We start from the raw sequence: 16,099 nt of genomic DNA, 5'->3' as shown, positions 1-16,099 counted from the left end.
ATAAGCATGCTTATGTTTATTTTGTTACTGTATTATGAAATAGCCACTGAAAACTGCTGAAAGGTAGCTGTACACATGAATTGAAACATATGCAGAAGGTTGAAGACTTTATATTTTTTCTGGTGGATATGTTTGTACTAACATTAGAAAAATACTGTATGCAACTGATCAAGCCGCATTTGAAGATGCATAAGAGAGAACTGGAGAGGACTGGAAAGGAGGAAGACATTCTTGAAACAGGAATCACAGGCATTCCTGGAGTGAAAGCAACATGAATAAAGTATAAAACTGTAGCAAGTATACACGATATATATATATATATATAACTAGCATTAAATTTATATAATATATATTATATAAATTTATATATTTTATATATTATATAAATATAAATTTATATATTATATAAATATATATTATATAAATATATAATAAATATATAATATATAATATATAAATATATAATATATTTATAAATATATAAATATATAATATAAATTTATATAATATATATATTATATAAATTTAATGCTAGTTTGGCCCTGGGCTCCTGATTTCTATGTATGCTCAGTCACTTGTTAATCCATCTTGTTTGAGGATATTGAGCACATTTTTATTCCCAAGATTTCTAGACTAATGTTAGCAATTGTAGAAAAAAAAAATAACCTACCAAAACAACTCTTTTCCAACTATTTTCAATAAAAATATCATCCTAAGTAAAATGTGTTAATAGTCCTTGCAAAATTTTTCCATATCAGCTGTTGGCAAGTCCATCATTCCATTAGCTCAATTTAAATTTTTATCCTTACTGTCATTTTCCCCTTATTCTAAAAACTCTTAACAAATCTGTCATAAAATATTCAAACTCCTTTCATTTGTCTCTGCCACCTCCATATTATACCACACCTTCAACTCTCTCAAACAAATTCTTTTCCCTCAGGGATCCCACTCAAAGACACTTTCAATTTCTCTTGAGGAATAATGAGACTAAAAATAGCCATGGGCAATTAGAATTTAAGTCTTACCTCAAGCAAAAGTTAATGCCAACACCAAAATGTTAAAATTGGGAAGATAGGGTTGATTCACAATTTACTTCAGAATTCCACCAGACAAGTTTTAGATAACTGCTTTAATTTCATAGCTTAATTCATAATCTACCAAATCATGTAACGGTGAAAAGTCAGTAAACAGGAAGTATAGATGCATAGGATACAAAATGAGAATTCCTTTAAAATATATAAGAGTAACTAAGAATGAAATAATATGATAAATGGCTTAACTATCTAAATAATTCTCTTTTGATAATATTATACAAAAATGACAAAGCACAGTATCTCCCAAAAAATGAATGCAGTATAAATGCATGGAGACTTTTATTCCTAAAACAAGTGTAAATTGATAAAAATACTTTGCAACAAACCTAAAGAAAATTAAATAAGAACTAGATGCAATTAATTGTGAAGAATCAAATTATGCAGGTGAACATAAAGAATGGACTCTTGAAAATAAGAACTTTAGAAGAAAAATTAATAACATCATTATACTTCAGGTAATAAGCTTGTTCTCTTAAATAAATGATGAGAGCCATTGTTTCTGTATAGAACCGAGGAAGGGGCCATGAAGGTTCCACAATGTAGGCAAAACAATAGAAGCAAATCCCACAGAAGCCTTAAAAAGTAATCTCAAATTACTGATTGAGCCATCTAAATAACTTACTAAATGTCAAGATGTCTAGTTCCTTGTAAATCTTTTTGTGAGAAATAAATATCTTGAGCCCAAGTTTCTCAAGTGCAGTATGTAAGTCAAGTTGGGACAATTCTTATGAATTTTCAGAAAATCACCATATATTCTTTGCAAGTGGCTCTTAGTCTCACTGTAATTTTCATAATGGTGCCTGGAGCAAAACAATCACTCTCTGCTGATATACTCACATGTGCTTAATGGTACATTTACCTACATGGTGAGTGTCATATGAACTCCCTGGGTAAAAACAAATACATTCAAACATGAATCACTCAGCTGTTATCAAACTCCACCAAATCTCTCCTCTCAAATATAAATCAGATAATTAAACTGTATTTTTTTTTGTAGCTATACCAGGCTTTAGTTAGGACGCATTGTAAGTTCACCTTATTATCCCCCTGGCAATGGGCAGAGAAAAACTTTCTTATTTGGTGTTGTTCTTATATAAGTCAGGGACACAACAGATGACAGGTGACAGTCCTTTGTTTACCCTAGCTTGATGCTTAGTTTGGTGGCCAAAGTGCTGTCTTATACCTAGAAAAAAAAAATATATATATATGTATATATATATATATATATATAATAAAAAATAAAATAAAATTCAGGTGGTGCAACACAGAAGAAGGAAGGAAGAGATCTGCCATGCCACCCACAAATCTGTCCTCCAGCAAATGACACAGGTGTGCCATAGACACCAACTTGCCACCATGCCATGCAGCAAGGATGGAGGATGTTATCCAGGGGCCTGCCAGCCTGGTGTCCAGCCTGTACATCAGGGGCCATCATAGTGTTTGGATATGTGGTAGTCAGATGAGAGGAAGAGAAATATAGAAACTTGAGAGATGGAACTGGAGAATCGAAGATGAAGAGGAGTGGCCTGAAGGGAGTGGCCAGACCTAAAACTTGGGGCCATGGTGATGTCCCATCCTGGGCTGCTGCTGAGGACCATGTCTGGGTAAACTAGCTACATAGCAGCAGGAGTCGTGTTGACGTCTATGGCTCATATTACTACTAGAGAATATGGGGACATTTCTGGTTTGGGAAGTCACCATGGACCACATGTATGCCTAGAGGCTGTGGATAACATTCGGCACGCCTTACTAGATGAGGCTCTCTGGAGAGCTGACCCCATTTCTTACCAGTGGCAGAACTTGGAAGAGAGCCATGAGCTTTGGCCTGGCTGTGGGTGAGCTGACCCCGAGAGCTTGACTGTGGGAGAGCTGAACCCATTACTTGCCACTGGTCTGCTGTGGGGATGGCACAGAGGCAGAGTTTATGCCTCCTCCCGCATTCTACCGCTAGCAGTCAGGAAAGCTGCCCAGCCTTGAGTTTGGGAGAGTTCGCCCAGCTGTAGCATGTGGGAGAGCAGTCACATCCAGCTGGACAGCACAACAAAGCTGACTCTAATGAAGGCGGCATAAGTGACCTTGCATTTAGGTCAAGAGTGAGGGAGAGCTGACCCCTCCACTTCTCTGTCATGAGGTGCTCTGGGGTGGGGAAATGCCTTCTGGCCCCTACCCCCTCACCAGCAGAGGCAGTCAAAATATCTGGCCCTGGTGTCATGAGAGCAGGAGAGGTACTTACTGACCCTCAGCAGCTGTAGCACGCAGGAGAGTGGGCCCTGAACCTTTCCTGGGCAACACAGTGCAGCTGGCCCTAAGGGTGAAGGCATGCTTGAGCCCACCCAGAGGGTGAGAGAAGCAGGAGAGCTGGCCCAGCCTCTCACAGGCTGCAACAGTTGGGAAAATGAGGCCTCCACCTTAGCTGGGCAGCACAGTGGAGCTGGCTCTGGAGGCCTGGGTACAGGTGAAGTGGCCTCAAGTGCATGAGGGTAGGAGAGCTGACCCTGTCTCCTGTTAGTGGTCGCAGTGAGTGACCTAGCTGGAACAGTGCTGGAGAGTTAGTCCTGGTGGTGAAAATAAGGGACAGCTCATTAGCTGACCAGCTCTGCTACCACCCAGGCCAAGATCCAGGGCTCTGAATGGACCCATCCCCAAATCTTTATCATCTGTGAAAGGTTGAGATGCATAAAAAGGACAGTCCTGCTGTTCCAAAGCTGCAGGATCTCCATGACACAGGACAACAGGAGAGCTGGCAGGAGTCCCAGTGAGGATCCAAAATTGACAGTGTCACTGAAGCCAAAGATGGCGAGAGCCTGACCAATGACTCATTACAGTGAAGATTTGTAAGGGAAGGTTTGTGGACCTGTGGGACAACTGTGATGTGCTATAGTTTTCACGATGAATTGTTTTCCATGCTTTGTTTTTGTTGCTTATTTGTTTTATTGGGGGGAGGGTTGAAAGGGAGAAAGGTAGATATGAGGAGACAGGGGTGAGTGATGTGAAACTCACAATCAATAAGTAAAAAATTAAAAAAAAAGTAAATTCACTTTATTTTCTGAAATGCTGAAATAATGGTGATAAAATATATTACAAACATTAAATGAGACATCTTCAAAATTTTATAAAACTACAGATTTGGTGAACATTAAGTAAAATGTAGAGCCTTACTTAGTCATATCAATATTAGGAGAAATACTGAAAATGAATCCCCAAAATTAAAATTATCCTAAGGACATTTTTGTTATTATACATGACACATTTCAACATATTTTTAGATTTCATTATTTTCATACGACTTCACTTAAACTTTTAAACACAGTCTACGCATTTGCTAATCATTAGCTTGTAATAAGATTTTTTTATGAAACCACTAAGTTGGTGTTACAAAATCACTTAATAATTAGGTTTCTAATGCTGAAACCACAGCATGGTGGTTCTATACTAGACTGATTTATATCCATCTCCATCCAAACTACTGAGTATCAAGGTAAAACAGTGAGCACAAATCATTCATCTAATACTATGATGTAATCCATTGGTTAAGATAGTTGATAGCCTATTGTCTGCAAGAATACAACAATTGAGTAATTTATAGATTATACATATTATTGAACTCACATTTATAAATACTGTAATATTCAGTTAGTATTGACATCTAGGACAGGTTCTTTGCTCTATATCAAAACGCAGTAGATGAATAAGCATGCTCAAGACAGAGATAAAAAGAGCTTTTATTTTTCTTAATCAGAAAAACCCTTGAGCGATAATGGCATTAATTCATTCATGAGAGAAAAAGCCTCATGGCTTAATTTCCTATTAAAAGCCCCACACGCTTACACTATTACAATGATAATTCAATTTAAACATGAGTTTTTAGAGAAAATTAAAAACATAATACCAATCTTAGGATAGGTCTGAAGAGAAAAAGTATATACTACAATTGACTGAAGTATATCTTAGTCTTATATCAAATAAACAGCTCTCTATTTCTATTCATTAAGTTAATTGGTTTATAATATTTAACTATTTGTGCAATGTGTGTGTGTGTGTGTGTGTGTGAGAGAGAGAGAGAGAGAGTGTGTGTGTGTGTGTGTGTTCATGCATGTTAGTATGTCAGTTCCTGTAGAGACCAAAGGTTTAGTTACCTTGGATATGGAGTTACAGATGCTTGCATGCCACCATGTGCATGCTGGGAAATAAACCTATGTCATCTGCAAGAGCAGCATGTGGTCTCAATCTCTGAGCCACCTCTGGAACTCTAATGCACTATTTCTTGTTGGCTACACTTAACCCATTCAAATTATAAGAAAAGTTAGTGAACTTTCAATTATTCACTATTAAAGGGTACGAGTTTTATGTATCTTAATGTAGGTATGTATGTTTTATGATGATTACTACAGTAGAAAATATTTGATTTATTAACAGTCCTCACACCTGGCTCTTTGAGTTTTCTTCTAGGGCTGAAAAAAAAAACATTGTACTTAATAAGCTATTGAGTTGGGTAACCATGATCCAGAAAAAAAATGTATGGTATGTACTCACTTATAAGTATATATTAGCCATAAAGTACAGAATAACAATACTTCAATCCAGACCCAAATAAACCAAGAAGGACCCAAGGAAAGATGCTGAATATTATTCAGAACAGTAAATATAGTAGACATTTGAAATAGATGAAGGGAAGAACTGGGCAGGAAAGTGGTTAGGGAGGGTAATGAAGGTGTGAATCAGGTGTGGGGAGATTGGGGTAGAAAGAAGCACCAGGACACAGAATGGAAGTCAGTTGGGAGTACATCTCTGAGAGATAGGTTCTAGTTAGACACTTGCATGTTCAATTGATTACGTAGGTGTTGAAATAACCCTTACCATTAGTTTGTAGAGAGCCTTGGTTGTTTGTTGTTTGTTGTTGTTGTTTTCTTTCTTTTAATGGATTCATTTTGGCCATACCCCAGTACTAGAGATTTTATTTGGTAGCAAGATATATCTGGTTGGGGCATTGTCCCCAATTTTAAGTTCAGTAAAATAGCTTCCAGAAAAATTTAAAATAGTCTGCCATTTTATCCTGGCCCACTAATTTAATTGGTTCTTACATATTTTATTTTTATAAATGTGTTATTTAGTGACTTCTAATTGCTCAATTCATATTGTTTTGCATATAATTTATAAATTCAACAGCACAAAAGCATAAACTATGATAAATGCTTCATTTTACATAACTATATATTACCAAGTAATTTCTATTATTAAATTTTATTGCTAAGTAACCAATTTAATTTCAATAATGTTAGTTTTCTATCTATTTATCCTTATTAAAATTATTTTTTCTTAAATTTTAAATTGACTTGTTTTGGCTTTTTTCTGTGCCTTGTTTTATTTTACAGATTTAAAACCAATAATGACAAATATCATATATGCCTGTAATATATTTTGACAAAGTACACCACTCATTTTGTCGTCTCCAATTCTTCCTATAGCATCTCACCTTTTCCCTTTCCAACATTATGTACTCTATAAAAACAAACAAACAAACATACAAGCAAACATTGAGTTCATTTGGTGCTACCTGAATGTACATGAATATAGGAACTACTAACTGAGCATAGGTAGCTTCTCAGAGATTCATCCACCAGAAAAATGGTTCTCTCTACCTTCAGCAACCAGCAACTGCCAATAAGTCTTCAGCTAAGGGATGTGATTTCATGAGCCATGTATGTATTCATGTTGGTATTGTTGGCAGCTTGATGTTTTGCATGTCTTATGGATACAGGTGCAGTTTTGAGTGCAAATATGAAACAATTATATCGTGTCCTAAAAATAGTACTTCACTACAAAAATACAGTACTTCTGAGTCTCACCGTCTTTCCACTACCACTGTTGTGGTGATTCCTGAGCTTTGGGCATAAAAAATGTTATATAAGTGCCTCATTCAGAGCAGAATAGTCCACAGTCTCTTATTGGCTATATAATTACCAGCTTTGAATCTGTTGATTAACTGTAAGCTAATACAAAATAAAGTTTCTCTGATGATGGTTGAGAGATGCTGTAATCTGTAGGTATGTAGCTCAATAACCAATTGGTTTCCCATAGTAAGGGGAAAAGGGACTATCTCTGACAGGAACTCAATGACAGTCTCTTTGACTCCCCACCCCCAAAGGGAGGAGCAGTTCTGCTAGGCCACAGAGGAGGACTTCGCAGCCAGCCCTGAAGATACCTGATTAAACAGGGCCAGAAGAAAGGGGAGGAGGTCCTCCCCAATCCGTGGACTTGGAAAGGAGGAGGGAGAAGCTGAGGGAGGAAGAGTGGAATTGGGAGGGTATAAGGGAGCGGGATACAGCTGGGATACAGAGTTAATAAAATGTAACTAATAATAACAAACAATAAACAAAAGAAAAACCTTTAAGGGGCTATTTAACACAAAGCCCATTTAGAAGGATGATGGTATTAGGTTATTCTGTATGTGCTACAAGGCATAAAACTTGCTACAAACAATAAAGCTTGACCTAGTTATCAGTACCAGGCATGAGTTTGACCTGATAGAGCAAGCCTTAAATCAATAAAAAATTAGCAGTTACTCTCATAGCATGCATTCCTCTATTAGGTCAATAGGAATATTTTGTCAAACCACTTATTATTATATTTTGCAAGATTCATAACCCTACAGGACTTCTGATGACATTCCTCTCCCTGTATCTTGCATAGAAACGTCTAGCACTATAAAAGTTATCCAGTAGGAATGAAAATTTCAGGTCTGGAACATTATTTCTTCATGCCTTATGATACAAGAATGTGTTCTCTGTAGAAATAGGGTATGTCTGCAATGTTCTCAGGAGTAAACCAAAGCAAAGACATTAGCATGCAACATTTGAGATGTCTAAGGAACTGAGTGAACAAAAGCTCAAAATGTAGACATGAACATCTGACATTGAGATTATATATGATAGTCACAGTGGTGTCTGTATTGGCCCCATCCAAGGTATAAACTAAGTCAAGCCTCATATATTCTATTGTGGATGATACATTTTGTCCTACTGCCAAGAAATAAATATTTCATTACCACAACATCCACTAAAGAAGGTGTTTGGATTTAACCAGATACTCTAAATCTGTTAGAAGAAAAAGTGGGAAACAGCCTAGAACTCATTGGCACAGGAAACAACTTCCTGAACAGAACACCAACAGCACAGGCTCTAAGAGCAACAATCAATAAATGGGACCTCATGAAACTGAAAAGCTTCTGTAAAGCAAAGAACACTGTCATCAAAACAAAACTCCTGCCTACAGATTGGGAAAGAATCTTCACTAACCCTTTATCTGACAGAGGACTAATATCGAGTATATACAAAGAACTAAAGAAGCTGAAAAGCAGCAAACCAAGTAATCCAATTAAAAAATGGGGAACAGAGCTAAACAGAGAATTCTCGACAGAGGAATATCGAATGGCAGAGAAATACTTAAAGAAATGCTCATCCTCATTAGCCATCAGGGAAATGCAAATCAAAACGACCCTCTGATATCACCTTACACCCATCAGAATGGCCAAGATGAAAAACTCAAGGGACAACACATGCTGGAAAGGTTGTGGAGAAAGGGGAACTCTCCTCCACTGCTGGTGGGAATGTAAACTGGTACAACCACTCTGGAAATCTATCTGGTGCTTTCTAAGACAGTTAGGAATAGTGCTTCCTCAAGACCCAGCTATACCACTGCTAGGTATATACCCAAAGTTTGCTCAAGTACACAAAAGGGATATTTGCTCAACCATGTTTATAGCAGCTTTATTTGTAATAGCCAGAACCTGGAAACAACCCAGATGTCCATCAACGGAGGAATGGGTGCAGAAATTGTGGTACTTTTACACAATGGAATACTACTCAGCAATCAAAAAGGAGGAAATCATGAAATTTGCAGGCAAATGGTGGGATCTACAAAAGATCATCCTGAGTGAAATATCCCAGAAGGAGAAAGACAAACACGGTATATACTTGCTTATATAGACCTATAAGATATGATAAACATAATGAAATCTATACACCTAAAAAAGATAATCAAGAGAGCAGACATGGGGTAAGATGATCAATCCTCATTTAGAAAGACAGATGGGATGCACATTGAACATATGACAGGAGTCTACTGAGCACATCTGAAAGACTCTAAGTAGCAGTGTTTTCAAAGCAAAGACTCATGACCAAACCTTTGGCAGAGTACAGGGAATCATAAGAAAGAAGGGGAGTTAGTCTGATGAGGAAAGGATAGGAGCTCCACAAGGACCAAATATATCTGGGCACAGGGTCTTTTCTGAGACTGACATGCAACCAAGGACCATGTATGAATGTAACCTAGAACCTCTGCTCAGATGTAGCCTGTGGTAGCTCAGTAACCAATTGGTTTCCCATAGTGAGGGGAACAAGGACTATTTCTAACAGGAACTCAATGACTGGCTTTTTGGCCTCCCCACCCCCCAAGGGAGGAGCAGTCCTGGTAGGCCACAGAGGAGAGCTTTGCAGCCAGTCCTGAAGATACCTGATAAAACAGGATCAGATGAATGGGGAGGAGGTCCCCCCTATCAGTGGACTTGGCAAGGGGCATGGTGGAGATGAGGGAGGGAGGGAGGGACTGGGAGGGAATGAGGGATCAGGACACGGCTGGGATAATAAAATGTAACTGATAAGAAAAAAATAAAATTAAAAAAAAATTTAAATTCAAGCAATATAAGAATCTTTTTCATGAGTTCCCAATTTTTAGTTGTTGATCTTAATACATAAACTATCAGGTCTTATTCAGAATGTTTCTTCCTGTGCCAATAAACTGAAGGATATTTCTCACACTCTCCTTTTTCAGATTCTGGTTATCTATGTTGCACACATAAATATGTGTTTTGATTAGAATATCCACAAAAATTAGGAAACAAATAAGGTGCCATGGTAGAGGGGAGGGCTTAAAATGAGAGTAGCTAGAACACAGTTGTCATTAAAGCTGGAAGAAGAAATTTGGAAGAGCAAATTAAAAGTAGTGAGGGACAGGAAGGGTGCGTAGACCTTGGAGGATGGAGATGGATACTCGAAAATAAAGACTTGAAAATCGCATAGGGAAACACACTCGTGCATAGACAATCAAAATGATATGCATGTAGGTATGTGAATATTTAACACATATATATGTACTTATTTATTTAGAAAATTCACCTTTTATACCAGTGACTTTTATAAACTTACACATTCAGTGGTGGATGGTGAGGAAACAAATAATTTATTTGTTGGCGGGAGGGCAAAGTGCTGCAATCACAATGAAATTCAGTGTGAAAGTTTCCTGAAATTCTAGAAATAGGTCTACCACATGGACCAGCAATATAGCCAACTGAGTCGATATCCAAACAAAAGACATTTCATCACCCATACTCATTGCTCCTCTATTCACAGTAGTCAGTAAAAGGAAACAGCCCAGAGGTCTCAAATGATGTTTGCATACTGAAAATGTGTACATTATATAACACAGAAAAAAAAGCCGTCAAAGATTGAGATTACTCTTTTTTTCATCTATATTTCTATTTTATTGTGAATATTGTGAAATGATAAAGGTAAACTTATCCATATGTTCATATATATATGTATATATATATGTATATGTATGTATGTGTGCATGTATGTATGTGTATGTGCGAGTTTGTGTGGATACGTAATTTCTCATAATTAGAATATTTCAAATCTAGTTTCTACTGTTAATGGCTTGGAAGTAGAAAATACATTATGATGGATTATGAGAGCCATATTTTGAAAGAGGTCTACAAAATGTATTTTTCCTTCAGTATTTTTGGAAGTGATAATTCGTTCAGTACTTACAATGGAATTGACTATTAAATTCTAAGAACACTAAAAATATGCAGACTGATTGAATAGTAAATGGCAATTGTCGACAGAAACATTCATAGGTGAAAATGTATATGACATTTTATAAATGTCTTACATATATGATTATCTTAAAAGGTTATGTATACAATTATAAAAATAAAATGCCTAAAGTAATACATTTATAGCATTTTAATTTATGTCATTGTGTCAATGTTTTATCAAAATTTCATAGTTACATTTTTCTGTGTTTGAGACTGTGCTCATTTCAGTGCCTGGTATGGTGGTGTGTAAATTCTACTAGTACTCGTGAGAGTGAAGTAGGAGGGTTCAAATGCTACAGTCCCAGACCTTATATTACATAGTATGTTACTAGGTTAAAAATGACAGTAATAAAGTGTGAGATGTCCCAGGTGCAGAAAGACACATATGGTCTATACTCACTTATAAATGCGTATTAGACATATAATATAGGATAAACATACAGAAAACTATACAGCTAAAGAAGCTAAGCAAGAAGAAAGACGCTGGGCAAGATGGTCAATCCTCATTCAGAAAGTCAAATAGGATAGACATCTGAAGAAGGAGAAGACAGGGAACAGGACAGAAGCCTACCCCAGAAGGCTCTGAAAGACTCTACCCAGCAGGGTATTGAAGCAGATGCTGAGACACATAGCCAAACTCTGGGCAGAGTTCAGGGAATCTTATAAAACAAGGGGCAGATGAAAGACCTGGAAGGGACAGGAGCTCCACAAGGAGAGCAAGAGAAGCAAAAATTCTGGGCCCAGGGGTCTTTTCTGAGATTGGTACTCCAAACAAGGACCATGCATGGAGATAACCTAAAAACCCTGCACAGATGTAGCCCATGGCAGCTCTGTCTCTAAGTGGGTTCCCTAGTAATGGGACAAGGGACTGTCTCTGACATGAACTCAGTGTCTGGCTCTTTGATCACCTCCTACTATTGGGGGAGCAGCCTTACCAGGTTACAGAGGAAGACAATGCAGCCAGTCCTGATGAGACCTGATAGGCTAGGGTCAGTTGGAAGGGGAGGAGGACCTCCCCTTTCAGTGGACTTAGGGAGGGACATGGGAGGAAATGAGGGAGGAAGGGTGAGATTAGGAGGGGATGAGGGAGGACACTACAGCTGGGATACAAAATAAGTAAACTGTAATTAATAAAAAATTAATTAATTAAAAAACAAAACAAAAAATGACCCACTAATTAAAACAGATAATAAATAACAATTAAATTAAAGTAGACCCAGGACAACATCTTATTGCCTGTCTCAGCAATAATGTCTTAAAAGATTCATAATACAGTTTTCTGTTTTCTCCTAAGGAATCTATGTCCAGCATATACACTTCATTAACATACACTTATCATGACTGAAGTCACTGATCTTCAGACTCATGGTACCTACTTTCAACAGGAAGTAGATTTTTATTAATTTGCTTTTTCTCTATTTTATTTTATGTATATATGTAAGAGAGTGTCTTTATATGTACATGGATGTGCAGGAGGTCACAGAAGTCTAAAGAACATGTTTAATGCCTGGGATCTGTAATTATAGGCTATGTTAAGCCACCACGTAAATAATGGTAGGCACACTCCTATTCTCTGCAAGAGCTGTAAATGTTCTTTGCCACTGTGCTCTCTCTCCAGCTCAAAAATGGAAGAAATTTGTATTGCAATATTTCAGCAATCATTCGAATGGAGCAGAAAATAACTGAAGAAAGCGATATTGGGGTTTTATTTGTAGTCAGTAATTTCTCTTCCTTTTCTTTTTTGAGTCAATTTAATATACTTTTTTATCAATTTTCATAACAACTAATAATGACAAGAAGAACAGAGGAGCTAGATGTTTTCTGTGCTTATAATTTCTTCTTTTATGTTTACCTTTATGAATTATTTTATATTACAAATATATTTGTTTCAGATTATGAAACTGGAAAAAAGTAAGGAATTTAGATGATGACAGACCTCATAAGATGTGCCCACGTAATTGTGAGTAAGAAACCATTTGGTTTTGGTGCATATAAAGAAAAACTCTAAGTTTCAAGAAATGTCAACCATGTACACACAATTTTTATTAAGGATTATCATTCATATTTTGAACTAATATTTGGATAATGAGAATTCTCAAAAAGACAGGTATTGCATTTTGTTTGAAAATCTGAAATATGACAAGAATGATTTCCCCAGAAACTTTCTTTTTAATTTAACTTATTTTTATAATTGATTCACTTTTCATCATGATTGTAGCCCCCTCACTCACATCTTCCCTGTCCCACCCCCCCTCCTAGTTCTCCCCTATTCCTCTTCCTTATTTCTTAGATAGGGCAAGACCTCCTCTCCTACTATCTGATCCCAGCCTATTCTGTCTCATTAGGACTGCCTGCATCCTCTTCCTCTGTGGTCTGGAAACTTTTCCACAACCCCAACTAAAAGAGGAAAGTGATCAAAGAGCTAGCAACAGAATCCATGTCAGAGACAGCCCCTGTTACCCTTACTAGGGAGCACACACGAAGACTGAGCTGCCTACCAGCTACAAAGGGGTAAGGTCCTCTTCATGCATGGTCCTTGGGTGTTGCATCAGTCTCTGCAGGACACTATGGGCCAAGATTTGTGGGCTTTTTTGGTCTCCTTATGGAACACCTGTCTGCTCTGGGTACTTCTATTCCCTGACTCTCTCCTAGGAATCTCTGTGCTCTGCCCAAAGTTTGGCTTTGAGTCTTAACATCTACTTATATCACCTGTTGGGGGGAGTCTTTCAGAGGACATTTATGCTAGGCTTCCATTCTCTTCCCTCTCTTCAACAGCTTGCAGTGTCCATTCTATTTGCCCTTCTGAAAGAAAAGTAAGCATCATTCCTAGGATCTGCCTTGTTATTTAGCTTCTTTAGGTCTGTGAATTGTAGTATGGTTAAACTTTTGGCATGATGGTAGTATCATTTTAGAATATAGAATATGTGTGACTATGTAAATAATTTTATTATAAGCAATATTGTAATATATGTAATAAAATTTGATGAATATTAAAAATAATAGAGATACACCAATGAACATTCTTAACGATCTCTGCACTTGTTAATGTGTGTGTGTGTTACTAAAAGTTAACTCAACTGTCAAGATACAAAATAAGTTCTTAAGTAAGCCATTTCTCTCTTAATACAGGCTCAGGATGCCACAGAAGATAAAGGTAAAGAAACAGTTTTGTGTGAGTTTGTATCCTTGTGTGCACGTTCAGACACATACAGAGATGTTTTATAACCTGAAGATCTTTTCACAGGAAAACATTGAACTAATTGTTACATACCATGGAATCCTTTCTTGCCATGTATACTGAATGAAATAGTATATTTCAATGAAAATAGTACCTTTAGGCACATAGGGATTGACACTATTAGGAGATATGGCCTTGTTGGAGTAGGAATGGTTTTATTTAAGGATGCATGTCACTAAAGGTAGACTTTGAGGTCTCATATGCTCGATCCAGTCCCAGTGTTTCACTCTTTTTCTGCTCTCTGCCTATCCAGGTGTGTAACTCTCAGCTACCTCCATGCCCAGCACCAAGTCTGCCTGCAAACTTCTATGCTTCCCAGCATAATGACAATCGACTACACCGCTGAAATATAAGTCAGCCCAAATAAATGCATTCCTTTGTGAGAGTTGACATGGTCATGCTATCGCTTCACAGCAATAAAAACCTTAACTAAGATATACATGGAACTAGTAAGGTTTTATTATTATTATTATTATTATTATTGTTTTTTGGTTTGGGGGTTGTTTTGTTTCTATCTGGTTTTTTTTTTTTTTTGTGTGTGTGTGTGTGTGTGTGTGTGTGTGTGTGTGACACAGTTTCTCTGTGTAGCCTTGGCTGTCCTAGACTCACTTTGTAGACAGGGCTGACATCGCTGTCTCTGAGATCCACCTGCAGCTGCTGCCCTGAATGCTAGGATTTCAGGCACATGTCATGGCATCCGTCTTAGAACTAATTCTTAATGTATTTCTAATAACCAAATTATTTTAAGCTAGCACATTGAAAATAGAAGGTTTTCTGAAATATTGAAGGTTTCCAAAGTTTTGAAACAAAGTGCATAAAACTTTTTAATCTCTTTAATATGTATGATTAGCTGTGATATAGTTTTTTTCTTTCCTGTTTCCAAGACAGGAAATAAATTATGAACAGAATAGGTTCAAAATGGAAATTCTTTTGCCACAAACCTCAAATTTTGCCAGGCATTCACTACCAAGTCTGTCTCACAGACATCAACTCACATCTTGCTAAAAGTTAACACATTAGGATCCTTCTGGAGTAAAGACAAGGAATGATTTCAAATGGGCGAAGCTTATTTATCTGGAAAGAAAAGAGTTTTATTTTCCTTAAAAACTATCAAAACTGTAAGGTTATTTTTTTTTTCTAACTCACGGCTTGCTATAAAATTATTCTACTCATCAAGGAACTACAACCAAGGGAGAAAAATTGTATTATCAAAAGAATTATGTAACTGTGAGGTAAGACATATGCTTAAGGGTTTGCTTAGTTAATGCTTAAAATAAAAAAAATGTAAAAAGGCACCCAAACTGCATAAAATCCTTGATGTTATATAAAATTGAAGTTTATGTTTGAGGTAATGGTACAATGTTATAAAGAGGAACAGCCAGAAGAACGCTTTGAAACTTTTTATGGTAAATTACGGACAAATAAAAGGAAATTGATTCTTACTTGTAAGGTATAGAAATTTATAATAATTATATATTTATGACAAATGAATAGTAAGCACATTGACATACAATTAATGGAAATGAAAGCATCAAGAGGGCAGTAATTTTTCACCTAAAATGATCTGTCACAACTGTAAACGTGGAAGATCATCCACGAAACAGGAAGATAGACAAGTGCTCTTACTCCAGTTCATGAAAACTGCTAGTAAACAGTGTATATAGCTTTAAGAAACCTGCTTAGACAAGATTCCAATTTGCAACCCTGGTATACAGCTATGTGAGGAGAGTTTTGAATTGCATTTATGAGTTCTAAGCTATAATGACAAGAACAGATTGTTTCAAATTTACACAAATCTATGCTGGAAAATGGAAAGTCAGAAAGAGAAGTATTTTATTTAGCATAGAAAAATATTTAAATATTATCTTACAGACTATAGAGAGATAAAAA

Source organism: Psammomys obesus, unplaced genomic scaffold (assembly GCF_907164565.1).
Source record: "Psammomys obesus unplaced genomic scaffold, mPsaObe1.curated_primary_1811, whole genome shotgun sequence".
NCBI lineage: Eukaryota > Metazoa > Chordata > Mammalia > Rodentia > Muridae > Psammomys > Psammomys obesus.
Note: the sequence above shows the minus strand (reverse complement) of the source record.